The sequence below is a fragment of the Corapipo altera genome, unplaced genomic scaffold (assembly GCF_003945725.1).
Source record: "Corapipo altera isolate COAL_440 unplaced genomic scaffold, ASM394572v1 77b, whole genome shotgun sequence".
In the NCBI taxonomy this organism is placed as follows: Eukaryota; Metazoa; Chordata; class Aves; order Passeriformes; family Pipridae; genus Corapipo; species Corapipo altera.
In genome coordinates, this window is record NW_020884933.1 from 2,959,427 (window position 1) to 2,974,142 (window position 14,716).

General features: G+C 57.1%; 1 protein-coding gene across 29 annotated transcripts in view; it reads right to left on the minus strand.

Moving 5' to 3' along the window:
• The window catches only part of NFASC (neurofascin), an 84,774-nt gene extending 73,105 nt beyond the window's left edge, over nt 1-11,669 (minus strand). For all 29 annotated transcript variants that reach the window (XR_003530356.1, XM_027659709.1, XM_027659727.1 and 26 more), the window contains exon 1: nt 11,599-11,669. The gene's annotated coding sequence lies outside the window, so the exon portion shown is untranslated. The remainder of the gene's footprint in view (nt 1-11,598) is intronic.
• Nucleotides 11,670-14,716: the final 3,047 nt, after the last annotated feature.

Here is a 14,716-nt window from a genome sequence, read left to right on the forward strand (position 1 = left end):
TGGGGATGGAGAGGCAGGAATTGGGGATGGAGAGACAGGAATTGGGGGTGATCCCAGCGCGGGGGAGAGGCAGGAGCGGCTCCGCGCCGGCCGCGGGGGCTGAGCAGCCAGACGGGAACAGGTTTTCCCTCGCCGAATCCCCCGCAGTGCCGACGGGATGACTCAGAGCGCAGGGGAGGGCACGGCACGGGAAAACAGAGGGTGAGAGAAAGGGCACAGGGTGGGCAGGAGGAGGGCACGGAGCGGGGGGGGGGAAGGGAGCGGAGATTCCTCCCTTGGAGAATCCCGGGATATCTGGGGTTGGGAGGGACCTCTGGAGCTCACCCAACCCCCCTGGCAAGGCAGGGTCACCTGGGGCAGGTGACACGCGTCCAGGTGGGCTTGGAATGTCTCCAAGGAATCTCCACCCCCTCCTTGGGCAGTGTTGGAGTGGGGGGCACACGATTTGCAGCTCCAGAGCCAAAGGCTGCAGCAAACCCTGCCCAGAGTGGGAACGAGGTCCCAGCACAGCCAAGGTCCCCAGTGCAGGGCACTGCTCCTCCTCCCAGTAACACCAGTATGGACGCTCTGCCCCCCCATCATCACACAGGACCTTTAACAGCACTGGGCTCGCAGAAAGGAGAGTTCAGGGCCACGGGCCACGGACCCCCAGGGCTGGGGCAGGAGGGGACAGGAAGGACACTCTGCACAAGGACAGAGGGACGCGGGGATCTGTCCTTCCTGAACAGAGAACCAGGAGGTTGCTCTCCTCCCAGAAATGCTTCCCTGCTCCCAAGATGAGCTGCTCCAGGCTCCCGGGGAGCTCAGCCTGCCCCTGCACATGACTCGACACTTTCTGATCCCTGAGAAGGGCTGATGTGACTCTGCACTCCAGCTCCGATGGGACAAAACGCCCCAAAATCTGCATCTCAGCCCCCTTCCAGGCTCACTCACCCTCGTGGTGCATCCCGTGTTTTACTCTTTTCCCCAGCTCTGAAAGAGCCAACCCCAAAGAGTGAGAAGAGGGGATTTAATTAAAAAATTAAAAACCCGGGCAGAGTCTGCCCATATATCCCAGTTCCACTGGCAATTAGGAAACAGATGGGGGAAGGAGGGAACGGGGAGAGGAATCTTTGTTAGGTTAATTGTCTGAAGGCACTAAATGAAATATAGGTGGCCTGATTTCCCTGGAGGGTTGTACAGGAACTTAAGGATAGACTTGCCAGAGAATAAAAATGGGAGTTTCCCAGTGAAGGACAGCAGAAGATTATAACTAATCAGGCAAGAACAGAAGTGATAAAGCCAAGGAGAAAAAACAAAGCTCCCCTTTGTAGCTTTAAATGAGGAACCGACCAATCTGATCCACAGCTTCATTAACATCTTATTAAAATGCCATCTCCATTTTCCTGATTAAACGGGTTGGGGAGTCGAGAAGTCTTTGTGGTCTTGGCCGTTCTCCAGGGTGGAGGTGCCCCGGTGCCCAGAGGTCCAACCCCTGGGGACGGTTCAGGTGACACCTTTTCGAGCCAGCGCTTCCCTTCTGCTGCTTCCCCAAGGTGCCCTCCGAGGACGCCCCTTCCTCCCGGCCCGGATGTACCAGAACCTGATATTTTGGAGCAGACACAGCAACACCGCCCTCCTGGTTCGCTGCCTCCCGCGTCCCAAGCGTTCGGTGATAATGTTTCACGCCAAGGGGGATGTTCTTATCTCCCCCAACAAGAGCCGCAAAACTCCCCCTTCAGCGGCAGTTTCTGCTCTAACGACTCAAACAACAGCTCATCAGGCTCCTTGTGACAGCCCATTAAATCCCATGGCAGCTCACCTCGGCCTCCACAACCCCCCCAGACCCTTCCTCCCCCACCGAAGGGCACCACGAACCGCTCTCGGTCCCACTTCGCCGCGCGGGTGTCTCATTAACCCGGAGTAGCTGCCGAGATAATTACGGAGCCAGCCCGGCTCATCCGGATTACTGGGACTGGCAATGCCCGACAGGCACCGAGCCCAAACAGCTTTCCAACCACGGGAAAATTAGAGTGGGGCTGGAAGGGAGAAGGATCAAAGGTCCAGCGCAATGGGACGACGAGAGAAGCGAGCCTCAGGATTTGAAACCATAAGCCACATCCCTACCAATTGATTAGTTACTTCTCCCTGTCTTCCCCTTGATTCGGGCGATGCCTTCCTGCTCTCTGCCGAAATTAAAACACGATCCAGCCCCTTGAAGAGCACACATTAAAGAGATATGAGATCTGAGCTGAGAAGCTGGATTACTTTTAATTTGCACGGGCTGCCTGCTGCAGCTCCGGCGGGATATCAAAGGCTCCGGGTGGTGTCTGGGAGCAGCCACTGGAGCTGCTGCTCTGGGAACCAGAGTCACCCCCACCGTGCTGAGCAGCTGCTCGGGGGCTCGGCCTCTGTGTCACTGTGGAAGGAGAGGAGGAGGAGGCTCAGCCACGTCTGGAGAGAGGCAACAGCAGCTGCTGCCAAGGGAGACGGTGGCACCTTCCCCCCCCGCGGGCTGTGCCACCCATCCCAGACCCCCCAGGTCACTCTGCCCTAAGGGGTTCCCAGGGCAGAACTGGTCCCACTGCATGGACTGCAGTGTCCAGAGCTGTGAAACCGTGCCAGGTGCCCAGTCTGGAGAGACCACAGCATCCTGATCTCTCCACACAGGAGCAGGGTGGGTTTGGGTCCATCTGCACCTCTCGGTGGGGCCAGAGGCTGCAGGGTCCCTGTGGCAGCTCCATGGGGTGGCCCCAGGACCTTTCCCTGTCCCTGGAGAGCAGAGATGATCCCCCAGGACCATCTCCTAACCCTGGAGAGTGGAGATGCCCCCAGGACCATTCCCTGATCATGAAAAGTGGAGATGCTCCCCCAGGATCATCTCCTAACTCTGGGAGGGTTCCCTCAGCCCTCACATCCATTTCCCTGGGGCCAGCCCGGGGAGATCCCCCGGGAACGGCCCCTCCCCGGCCTCCCCCACCCCGGGCAAGGGTGGGATGGCCCCTGGTGGCATCTGGCCCACGCTGCCCACCCCAGCCCGGGGGTAACTGTGCTCCATCTGCCTTCCCACAGCTCAGCATCTGTTCAGGATCGATCCCGGGAGCATCACCAGCCCCCCCTGGCCGGAAAATGGGCAGCATCAGGGACAAACTGCAGCTCCATTGTCATCAGGCACGAACTGCAGCTCGATTCTCAAAGAGCTTTTCCTTTGGCTGCCTGGCCCGTGGCACCCCTGGCTGTGCACGTCCAGCCCTGCTCTGCTGACTGAGACCCACAATTTATTGCTAATTAATCAACAGATGTTGACTCGGACCAGGCAAGGGCAGGGATTTAATGCATCCAACAGCCCACAGAGTAAATATCTGGGGCTCACCCAGGAGAAAACACCTCCCAGTCCCTGCAACACCTCTGGGGAAGCTGAGGCAGGGTGTTAAATGGGAGGGGCAGGGTCACAGCCCCCCCGGGAAAAGAACTGGAATTGGAATAAGGACTCCTGGGTTTGTCCCACAGAATATTCTCAATAATTTTTGAGCTGCGTTTTAGGGAACGATCCTGCAAGGACAGACAGAGGGTGGGCCTTGAAATGCAGAGAAAACAAAACAAAAACTGAAAAGAATCTTTTCAGCTGTTTTATCTGTCAGTCTGAGGCCACAGCAAGGTGGAAGCAGCACCTGGCTCAGCACTCTCCCCCTGCAGCCCCATCCCTGCAACAGCCAGGAGGGCAAAACCCTTCCTCCACCGAGCTGGAGACAACCAGGGGGACAGGGAAGGGGCCTGAACACCTTCCCTGCTCAGGGCCAGCAGGTAGGAGGGTTTCCAGAACACTCCAGGCCACCTCGAGCCTCTCCTGGAGGTCTGAGCAGGGACTTGTCCCTCTGGATCAGCTGCTGCAGGGCTGGGAAGAGAGCACAGGAGCTCTGATTTTGTGGGATTAAGAGGGACTCGAGGCACCAAAGAAACTTTTTAGTGGGATCTTGGAGACCCCAAGCCTGTCAGAGCACAAGGGTCACCAGGACAATGCCCTCAGGGACACGGGATTTTGGTGTTTCCTGGGCAGGGTGAGGATTTGGACTCAAGGATCCTCGTGGGTCCCTTCCCACTGGGGACATTCCATGGCTCTATGACTTCATCCCTGGCACAATCACACACACACACCAGTGCACAGCATTCCCAGCCTTCAAAGGCAGCACAAAATCACATCCTGCACCCACAGACCAAAAATTTGGGAGGAACTTCAGAGTTTCCCCTTCCCCTCTTCCCCACCCGTCCTGCTGGGGGAGGTTGTTCCCAGGGGGGTTCCTGGGCCAAGCCTCCCAAAATATCATCCCCATTCACCTTCCAACACAGTTTTAAAGCACGTGCTGTTACTCAGGGGACCAGCAGGCAAGCACAGAACTTTTTTAGCCACTATCAGCAAGTTGCAAACGTGACCTGATTTTTATTTAATTTTTTTAATGCCACTCGGACAAACATCACGTTCTGGCAAGTGAAACCACACCTTGAGCAAAGCAAATCCAGAGCTGGGCTAGCAGAGCCTTGTGAGGACAAGGAAGGAGAAGATCCTTCCACTGTGCCAGGAGAGAGAAATGCCATTTAAAACCAGACACTGCTCTGGCAAAGCCTGGATTGAGCGAAGACTAAACGAGAGCTGACAAGCTGACATTTGGAAATGCAATTAGCTGGCTCGTAGAGCCACCCTGTTATCTTATTGTTAATTATATGTTTGCTCAGTCTGAGGCAATACACTTATTTCAATGTAATTCTCGGGCTCTCCTGCTTTGACGGGTCCCTTCAAGCAAAAGCTCCCGTCTCCCCCCTCCCTCCCTGCCAGGGACTTTTCGGTGCCACAAAGGCCTGGGCTTCAGTGGATTATGTAATTGCCATTAGAACCTGCTCCTGGGGCAGCATCTGAAGCGAATTCCCAACATAAGAGGTGCTTGAGAACCACTGCTTTAATTTCCCACTTCCTAAAACCCCAGTCCCAGTCACCCCAGTGCCCTCCCCTGCCCTGAGCTGAGCTGTGCCAGCAGACACGGGTTTATTCTCATCCACGGCCCTCCCTCCCCTCTTAATTGTGATAAATCTGACTTTTAAACACATTAGGGAGCGTCAGGGACCAGGCCAATTTCTGAGCATAAACATCATTCCCATTTGTTTGTCTCGCAGGGCAGCCTGGGGGGGGAGGGAGCAGCATCTCAGCTGAGCAAACCCAGCATCTCCTGGGCAAAAATCCCGCCTGGAACACTCAGAGAGCAGAGCCCTCAGCCCAGCTGGGCCACTCAGTCCCACCTCCATCCCAAACCCGAGCACAGAGGTGGAAGGGGGAGACAAGGGAAGCAGAGCCCATAGGATTAGGGAGCAGCCCCAGCTGCCACCCTGGCCAGCAGGACTCACACGAGGTCAACCAAAGCTCCCCAGCTGCTGAGAGGGCTGGGAAACAAAGCCCTGCAGGCCTTGGCAGCTGGATGCCAGAGCTGTCAGCGAGGGGTGGCAGCTCTGATGGGCAACACGACGTTCTGAAGGGCACTTGGGCTGTGCACAGACCTGCCTTCTGATAGTGCAGCCCATGGATTTGGTATAAACTGATACAGGGGTGAATTAACCCTGATTCCAGCTCTTCTGGGCACTTAGTTTTGCCAGACAGTTCAGCTTTAAGATGTTTTACATTAGAATCCAAATTTACTCGATACAGGGGAAGAAGGAAATGGGATTATCAACTCATTAAGGTGGTTTGATATGGAATCAGAGAATCACAGACTGCTTTGGGTGGGAAGGGGTGTTAAAGCTCATCCCATCCCACCCCCAGCCATGGGCAGGGACACCTTCCACTAGCCCAGGTTGCTCCAAGCCCTGTCCAACCTGGCCTTGGACACTTCCAGGGATGGGGCAGCCACAGCTTCTCTGGGCAACCTGTGCCAGGGCCTCCCCACCCTCACAGGGAAGGAATTTCTCCCCTAAACTTTGCCTCTGTCACTTTGAAGCCATTCCCCTTTGTCTCATAATTCCAGTTCCTGCTGACAGCCCCTCTCCCTTCCTTGCAGACCCTTCACAACCCGGGTGGTGCTGTGAGGTCTCCACACAACCTCCTCTTCTCCCACCTTCCCCAGCCTGTCAGCTGTGTCACGAGAGGAGGGCACCCCAGCAGCAGCTCTGGGGGTCCCCAGTGTTGTGTCACACGTGTGTGTGGCCACAAAGCCCCCGTTCTGTCCTCCCCCTTCCCTGCCCCTCCCCGCTCGCATCTGTGAGCACGTCACAGGGGCTCAGACCCAAACCCCCGAGCTCCCAACAGGCAGGGCTTTGTTGCCAGGGCTGGTGGGAGCCTGAAAGCAAGATTTCACGAGGCCTGACACCATTTAAGTGACAGCAAGAGCGGGAGCTTCTCCTGGGCCCTGCACTCCATGGGGGCCCGCTCGGAGCACAGCTGTGCCTTTGTGAGCAGAGTGACCCCCCCAGGCCTCACAAACGGGGCTGTGTCACGGCACACGGGGTGGCTGGTGGTGCCAAACCCCTCCATGGGACTGTTAAGAGCCCGTGGAACAAGATCCAGGCTGGCCCCATATTGAACTGCTGGAGGAGCAGTAACATTTCCCACCAGAGCACGGGCAGCTCCTCATTAACTGGGAAAAACTTCCAGAGCCTGGGCTGGCCTTCACCTTTGGGGGAGAAGGGAGTGCTGTTATTGCTGTTATTTCTTTCCCTGCCCCCAGGCTGTGCAAATACCCAATAAAAAGGGCTGTGAATATCCAATAAAACAGCTCCCCGGTGGTGTGAGCACAGACAGCCTCTGTACAGGAGAAAAGGTTCTCAGAGGGATGTGAAGAGGGAGCAGGTTGTTTTGTTCCCTGCTGAGGAAAACCCTCGAGGTGATGGGATCACAAAACACTTCTGGCTGGAAGGGACCACAGCAGGTCACCCAGCCCAGCCCTCAGCTGAAAGCAGGCTCAGCCCTAAGCCCAGCCCGGGTTGTGGAGGCTTTATCCACGTTTAAAACACCTGTCCAAGAAAGGTGGAGCTCACCCACCCTCTCCGGGTAATCCAGTCCTGCTGGAGAGGGAGGAGGGGGGAACCGTAGTCCCCCCTTCTTGCATCCTCTTATTTCAGCGTGTCCCTGTTATCCCTTTTTACCCTGGACACGAGGGGAAATCAGGAGAGGACACCTCGGGGGCTAAGGGGGAGGGCACGAGAGCCCCCAGCTCGCGGTGGGTCCCCGGCGAGAGGTTCAGGACCCTGGAGAGCGGCCGGAGCCCCGCGGGAAGGGACGGGACAGGACGGGGCTGCTCCGGGAGGGTCCCTCTCCCACCCACGAACACTCATATCCTTGTCATTCCCGGGTTTCCCAGAGAAGCTGTGGCTGCCCCTGGATCCCTGGAAGTGTCCAAGGCCAGGTTGGACGGGGCTTGGAGCAACCTGGGCTGGTGGAAGGTGTCCCTGCCCATGGCAGGGGGTGGCACTGGGTGAGCTTTGAGGTCCCTCCCAACCCGACCCAGTCCACGATTCTGTGATTCTTTTATGGGATAGCCAGGAAAAGGGAGCATTTCAGAGCAGAAAGAGGATTTCGCTGCATTTCCTGCAGATCCAAGGAGAGCCCTGTCACCCTCCCAGCTCCCACTGCAGTTGCCAGCCCGGCCCATCCGTGCCAGGACATTTCAGGAGGAATTCAGGATGCAGGCTGACAGTCCGACAGGATCACCCTTGCTGGGCCCCAGGATTCCTACTGTCTGCAGGAACCCATCGGTCCCCGTGCTGGAAAAATGGCAAAACCCACTGCCAGGGAGGCAGAAAGCAGCAGAAAACCTGCCAGGAATTCCAATGAACCTCCAGGTTCACCTTGCACCAAAAGCCTCTGGGTTCTGCTCCCTTTAACCAGCCATCTGTAAGGAGCAACGTTTGCTTCCAAAGGTGGGAGAGCAGCATCCAGGACAGTGCAAGGGGTTTATGAGCCCTGCCTGTGTCACCCTACACTGAATCCTGACTGTGCAAAGCCCCCTCCTGCCTCTTCCCCCCAGCCTGGGAATGCAGCAGCCCCGTGCTGGAGCTCGGCTGAGGAGCAGAGCGAGGCCAGGAAAGGATTTCCAGACTCTGCTTTGGGAAGGGAATTCTCCATTCCCTGTTCCCAAGGCCTTTGCTCCAGCCCTGCCTGCAGTGGGTGCTTTGCTCCCCTGTGCCCTTGGGCTGCTCTCTCCCAGCTGCATTCCCACAGGGAGGAGAACAGGCCTGGATCTCACAGGATAGGATGAGATCCAAAGGGCTCTGAACCGAGGGGAGCTGAAGGGACAAAGCAAAGACCTGTCCCCCTGTATCCTTGGGAACTTCTACCTGGTTTAGCCACACAACCCCATCTCTACTTGTTCAGTTGTTAATCCTTCTCCTCCTATCTCATTAACTGGGAATGGTGATCCCTATAAGCAGGGCTGAGGTCTAAATCCTGCTCTGTTTTAATCCATAATAACACAGCACTGTTTCTTTCAGATCTGGATTAAAGAAAAAGAAAGGGAGGGGGATTATTTAACGTAACAACAACTTCAGGCAGGTTCACTCCGAGCTGGATCTCTAAAATTATGCAATAATTATCCTGGACAGCCAAGGTAAAGGAATGAAGGTGTGACCTGCTTGAGCAGGAGGGGGAAAAAAAGAAAAAAGATGGAGCAGAAGTCATCCAACAACATTTAAAATGAAGAAAATCCTTTTTGAAAGGAGTTCCCCACAGGGCAGGGAGACAAGCTAGACCTCCCTGACAAGATTTGCAAGAGCCTTTCAAAAGCTGTAAGTGAACACAGCCCAGTGGTTGGAGCTGCCTGCTCGGTTTGAAGATGCAGAGGGATATTTTGGGAAAGGGCAAATGAAACCCAAGGAATAAACCTTCAAAAGGGAAGTACCAGAGGTTTCTTGCTTGGGTTTTTTAGAAGCCCCCTCCTGGGTTCTGCTGTTATTCAAATTCCAGGAAAACCTGATTTTCTGTGTGTTACTCAGAGACATCCAGTGCCAACAACCACAGTGGGGTTAAATCCGAGTTTCCTGCCCAGGTGAGCTCCCTTTCTGGAGACACTGGGCAGTGCTTTGTAGAGACACCCCCAAACTACCACATTCCTGCTCAGTGGGGTCAAACAGGTGACAGAAGAGGGAGGGGATTGGAGCCTGGCAAGGTCCTTGGGACCTGTGAATATTCACCCAGCAAACCTCCCCCCAAGGTCACCTCAGGTCCTTCCCCCAGGGTCACCCAGCCAGGCCTGGAACAGAGTCTTGGAAGTGGGAATCACTCCAGTGGAAAGTTAAACTCCTTTAAACTCCCTGCACTGCCCCTCTCCCATCAGCCTGAGCCGACAAAGGTCCCTTTGCCTCCTGCCCGTGTCCGTTCTCCCTTTCCTTGGGATCACAGGAGCTCCTGGGGCAGCACTTGGAGCATCTCATTCCCGGTCCCACACAGCCCCTGAGACACGGAACAGACTCCTCATGGATCACCCCTCACCTCAACACCTCCCCTGCTCTCCCTGAGCAGCTCATCCCTGGGGCTCCGTGCCCTCCTTCCCGGGAATCCCATGGAATCAGCCTCATCCCAGCGCCCCACACTGCTGCCAGGAGCCCAGGCAGGACCAAATCCTCATTTCTTGCCGGTTTTACCAAAGATATTTGCCCACCTTTGCTTGCCTGAGCAGCACAGGAAGCCTTTGTGGTGGCACTTTGCCAGCAGCGGCATCGATTTTACGCACAGGACCCCGCGAAGACAATTAGATCCCGGCAAGGCAAATAATTCATTATGAATTAATACCTTTTGAGAGCTTGGGATATTTTCCATTTGATCATTAGCTGGGAGAAGAGGTGATTGGATTGACTGTCTCGCTTTAAATCAGATCCCAAAGCCACAGCCCAGGCAGCACAGCTCGAGGCCTGAGAGGGCTGAGGATGAGGACGGAGCTTTGTTATCCCAAGAACCAACCCCATCGTGCAGCTCGAGGGAGACAAAGCCAGTCCCCGGGTCTCAACCCCTGTAAACAAAGTCTTATTTTCAAATTTAACAACTTGAGCCCATCCTCTGTCAGCTGAGCAGCCCTCCATGCATTATTTATGTCGGATTCCTGTTACAACCACACACACACACACACAAAAAAAAAGGGAAGTCAGCAAGAGCCCAGCCTGGAGCTGGGGGGGAAGAGAAAGGCCAGAAATAGAAATGAAAAGGAGGATGCTGCGTTTGAGGGGTTTTCTTTCAGGGCAGGCCAGGCAGAGAAGTTTTCTGGGAACAAAGCAGCCACGCTGCCCGTCAGTGCCTGCCAAGGGTGGGGGTTTCACAGAACCTCGGGCAGAAAGAAAGGAATCAGCAGCTCTGGAAAAGTCACAGGATTGTTGCCTTTGTGCTCAGCAGCTGAGAGGAGCACCCCGGAAACACCACAGCGCCACAGGATCCATCTTAAAGCAGCCGGGCTTGGCTGGGCATGGCAGCATCCCGGTTTTCCTGCAACACATCCCCCCTGCCCCTCTGCACCGCCTCCCTCCCAGGGAGCAGCCAGGAACATCCCTACTTGACTTCCAGGAGTGCCCCCCGGCCCACACGCTGTTCCAAGGAGCTGACCTTGAAAAACGAGCTCAAAGGAAAAGGAAAAAGCAAAAACCCGTCCAAGCCAGACGCACGAGCCTTTCCCAGTTTTAGCAGGGACGGGATTTTCTGGAGAAAAAACCTCCCTTTTTTCGCCCGTAATCCCCCACGGTGCCATGCCCACAGGCCTCACCGGGATGCAAGGAGCATCTTCCCTGCTCCCTGTCCTCCAAGGAGCAGCTGAGGCCACGGCAGAGGACACTGCCCCGCGCTCCAGCCCAGCATTCCCTCTCCCGGGCCCGCAGCATTCCCACCTCCGGCGCGGCCTCGCACACGCAGCGGAGTTTCCTTCGCCCTCCGCAGCCCCTTCCCGAGCATCTGCCGGAGCTCGGGAGCAGCTGAGCCGCCCGGAGAGCCGGGAGTACAAATGATTCAGCACTTTCCCCACCTCCAGGAGCTGCCGGATCGATCGCGGGGCTGCCGCAGGCGCGGCCGGATCACGCGGATCACAAACCTGGCCGGCACCGGGCGCTGCTCTCCGGCGGGGCCCGGCCCCATCCAGCGCCGCATCCCAGCCCGGGAGTCCCCCGAGAGGCCTCGCCGGATGGATTTTGCCAGCCCGGGGGGGTCTCCGAGGGGAGAACGCGGATCCGCCCCCGAGCACGAGAGGGAAGCGCCGGGTGCGGGTTCCCCGCGGGGCAAAGCCCTCGTCCCCCGGGGGAGCTTTCGGGCCCCAAACTTGCCGTGTCACACAAAGGTCTGTCCCCGGGCTGCGCTTCCCCCCCTGTCCCCCCGCGCTGCCACCCCGGGATTTTATCACACGCGCGGACACGATGTCGTGACGTAAGAGCCAAAATCCCATCACATGCCCCCAGCCCGGTACCCACCTCCCCCCGCACGGGGTCCGGGCACCAAAAAAAACGGGGGAGGGAGGGGGAAGGGATCACTCTGCAGGCAGCGAGATCCCAAATCCGCGGTGAGGATGCGGGGACCACCCCGCCGCCCCCCCCGTGCCCCGCGCTCCGCCCGCCCCGAGCATCCCCCGGGCCGCTCCCGCATCCCGGTGCCCACCCCCGGGACCCCCTTACCCGGTGGGGAGCGGAGGGTCGGCGGCAGCCGGGGCTCGGTGCGGGGCTCGGTGCGGGGCTCGGTGCGCCGCACTGCGCGCTCCCGGGCGCGGCCGCGCCGCACTGCGCGCTCCCGGGCGGGCGGAGAGCGAGCGCGCCCCGGGAGGAGGAGGAGGAGGAGGAGGCAGGGAGGGAGGGAGGAAGGCAGGGGCTGGCGGGGAGGGGGCTGAGGCAAGGGGAGGGGCTCATTACCGCGCCCGTTAATTAGCAGCCGCGCCGCCCCGGCTCTGCCTCCCCGAAAAATCCCCGCGGGCACCGAAGGCGCGACCCCGGGCTGGGAATTCACCGGCTCGAGTTTTTTGGGCAGGGAAGGGCAAGTGTTTTCTGAGCGCTGGGGTCACCCAGGGGAAGGGCTGCGGGGGGCTCAGCACCCTCCAGGGCCCCCCCAAAGCACCGCCGTGAGGAGCAAACCCCCCCCTCAAGGGCGATTCTGCCACCGCGGGGCCGCTGGGGAGGAGCTGAAGTGCCACGTCTTGGCTCTGGGTGCGGTGCCAGCTGGTGAGTGCCCCAAACCAGGCGCTGTCCCCCGCCGAGTGACCCAGCAGAGGTGAACATCGCAGCCCAGACATCTCTTCAGCCTCTTGGTGATCAGGAGTGTCAGTTTAATTAAAGCCTCCCCCGCCCAGGAAACACTCACAGCGAGGTTTTGCTGCCTCTCCTTGCCCTGCGTTTTTTCTTTTTTTTTTACATTCCAAATGTTCTGCTGAGGCTGCAAAACTTGAACTAAGAGAGGAGCTTTCTCTGGAAGCAACACACTGACCCTTTTTACATATATTTCATGTATCCTCTAAACGACTTATATTGAGCAATCCAATGCAAATCATAGAACGGGTTGGGAGGGACATTAAAGATCATCCAGTGCCACCCCCTGCCATGGGCAGGGACACCTTCAACTAGCACAGGTTGCTCCAAGCCCCGTCCAGCCTGGCCTTGGACACTTCCAGGGGCAGCCACAGCTTCTCTGGGCACCCTGTGCCAGGGCCTCCTCTTGCCCAGGGGCTCTGGGAAAGCTGCAGTTTTCCCCTTGAGTGATGGATGCAGCAACACAAACCAGACTCAGAGAGCAGGTGCTGCAGGGCAGCAACGGCCCAGCTGCTGCAAACCAAGGCAGATAAATCAATTAGGAAGAGCTGAGACAGTGCAGAGCCCAGTGCTGAGCAGAATTCCAGCCCCCCATCCCCTGCCTCCGGGGGCAAAGAGGGATCAGCAGCAAAGCACAAGGAAATCTGGTGTTAAAGGTGGGGACGTTCTGATATCAATGTCACCAAAGCACTGGCTCAACTCCTTATCCTGCAGCTGCTCAGCACCTTTGGAAACATTAAATTTCACCCAGGTTTGCCATTTCCACGGGGATCCTGTTGTGGAGCTGGATTTAGGACGGGAGTGGGGAAAGTCACTCAAGAGCTCCCTCTCAAACAGTGCTGACTGCTCCTCCGAGGTGTTGATTCCTGCTAATTCCAGAGGGATCCAAGGGCACGTTGCACTTCTCGAGCTGCTCAGTACCCTGCAAAATCCACTTTTCCTCGTTCCTTTGCATGGCCTTGGCTGCAGACAGCCTGCTGGGAAGGAACTGAAATATCCCCTCTGGCTTTTGGAAGCCTCAGCAGAGAATCCCATCTGCAGGGGGCCCTTCCTGCACCTCACAAACACTGATTTACAGCACACAGTCCTCATCTGCTTGTTCCAGGAGCAAAATCTTGCTTGGTCCTCTTTGAGGCTCCTCCTGTGAGGAGATGGTGAGCAGAGCCCTGAGGAAGAGCCCGGAGGCTCTTCAAGCCTGTGCACATGAGGGAAAGGACACTGAGATGTGTCTCCTGCACACATCTCCATGTAGGGATAACCAAATGCTGCTCAAAGAGGGTCAAAATGATCAAAAGGAATAGTTGCAAACCACTGGCGACTCGAGGTGAAGCGTTTGAATGCAATAGAAACCTCACCCTGTGCTTGCGAGATCCATTTGGGACAGGTGGCTGTAAAATCAGCAGGAATTTGGGGCCAGGGCTTGATGTTTCCCAGCAAGGATGAGGCTGAAGGTGAGGAGGACATCCCAGACCCAGGGCTCCCTGAGCCAGACCTTGCTGCAGGCAGGGGAGGTGAGGGACTGACTCCTGCCCCACCCCGGGGTGCTCTGAGCCCTTCCCAAATCCACTCGGGATATTTGTCCCCACTCAGGACCTCACGAAGGGACCCTTCCCTTCCTTCCCCCTGGAGATCCACAGCAATCCAATTAACAGTTAACCAGGGAACAGGCAAAGGGGTGGAATGAGATGAGATGAGCTCCTCTCCTCCAGCCAATCTCTTTGAGAAAAATATTGATCGGCCTTTAAAGCGTTTGCACTCGGAAAAGATGGATTTGTGGGCGCCTTGCTGTGACACGTGGAGCCTTTCAGGAAAAGCTGGTGATGGATGCACGTCCCAGGCACTTTGTTTTAATGGAGCAGCAGCTTTTCCTGCCCCCAGGACATAAATCACGGGGCTGTTGGAGCCACTCTGTGCTTCCCTCATTTAGAGCCCGGGACACGAAGCCCTTCCCATCCCCTACCCATGGGAGCTCTGGCAGAGGAGTTTTGCCTCATTGATGCACCTGCAGGTTTATTCAGTATTAATACAGAGGATTTAAAACCCGGAGTGGCATTTAAACACACTCATCCTGACTCCAAAGCACAGAGCTCGATTCCTTTGGAGGCGACGATTTAAAAGGAGAAGGGATCCTTCAGTTCGCTCCATCCCGCTCCAGAGCGGGAACCCGCAGTACCGGGAGGATGCAAAGCCCACCTCCCGCAGGCAAAGCCCCTGGAATGTTGGGGTTGGAGGCGCTGCCCAGCCCGGCACACGCCGTTCCCGGTCCGGGGCTGCCACCTGCTGCCACAGCGGGAACGCTCCTCTCCCGCTCCGGGGCATCGGTTTTTAGCCCTCGCAAAACCCGCCCCACAAAACGCGAGCTGTGGGAAACCTCCTCCGGAGCCTGGGAATACCGGCGGGCTGGGAAAAGCTGCGGCGGGTTCACAGCAAAGCGGGAGAGCAGGATTTGTGTGTCGCGGGCGGGGGAGCAAAGGGAAAGGATTGTGTAAGGGCGAGA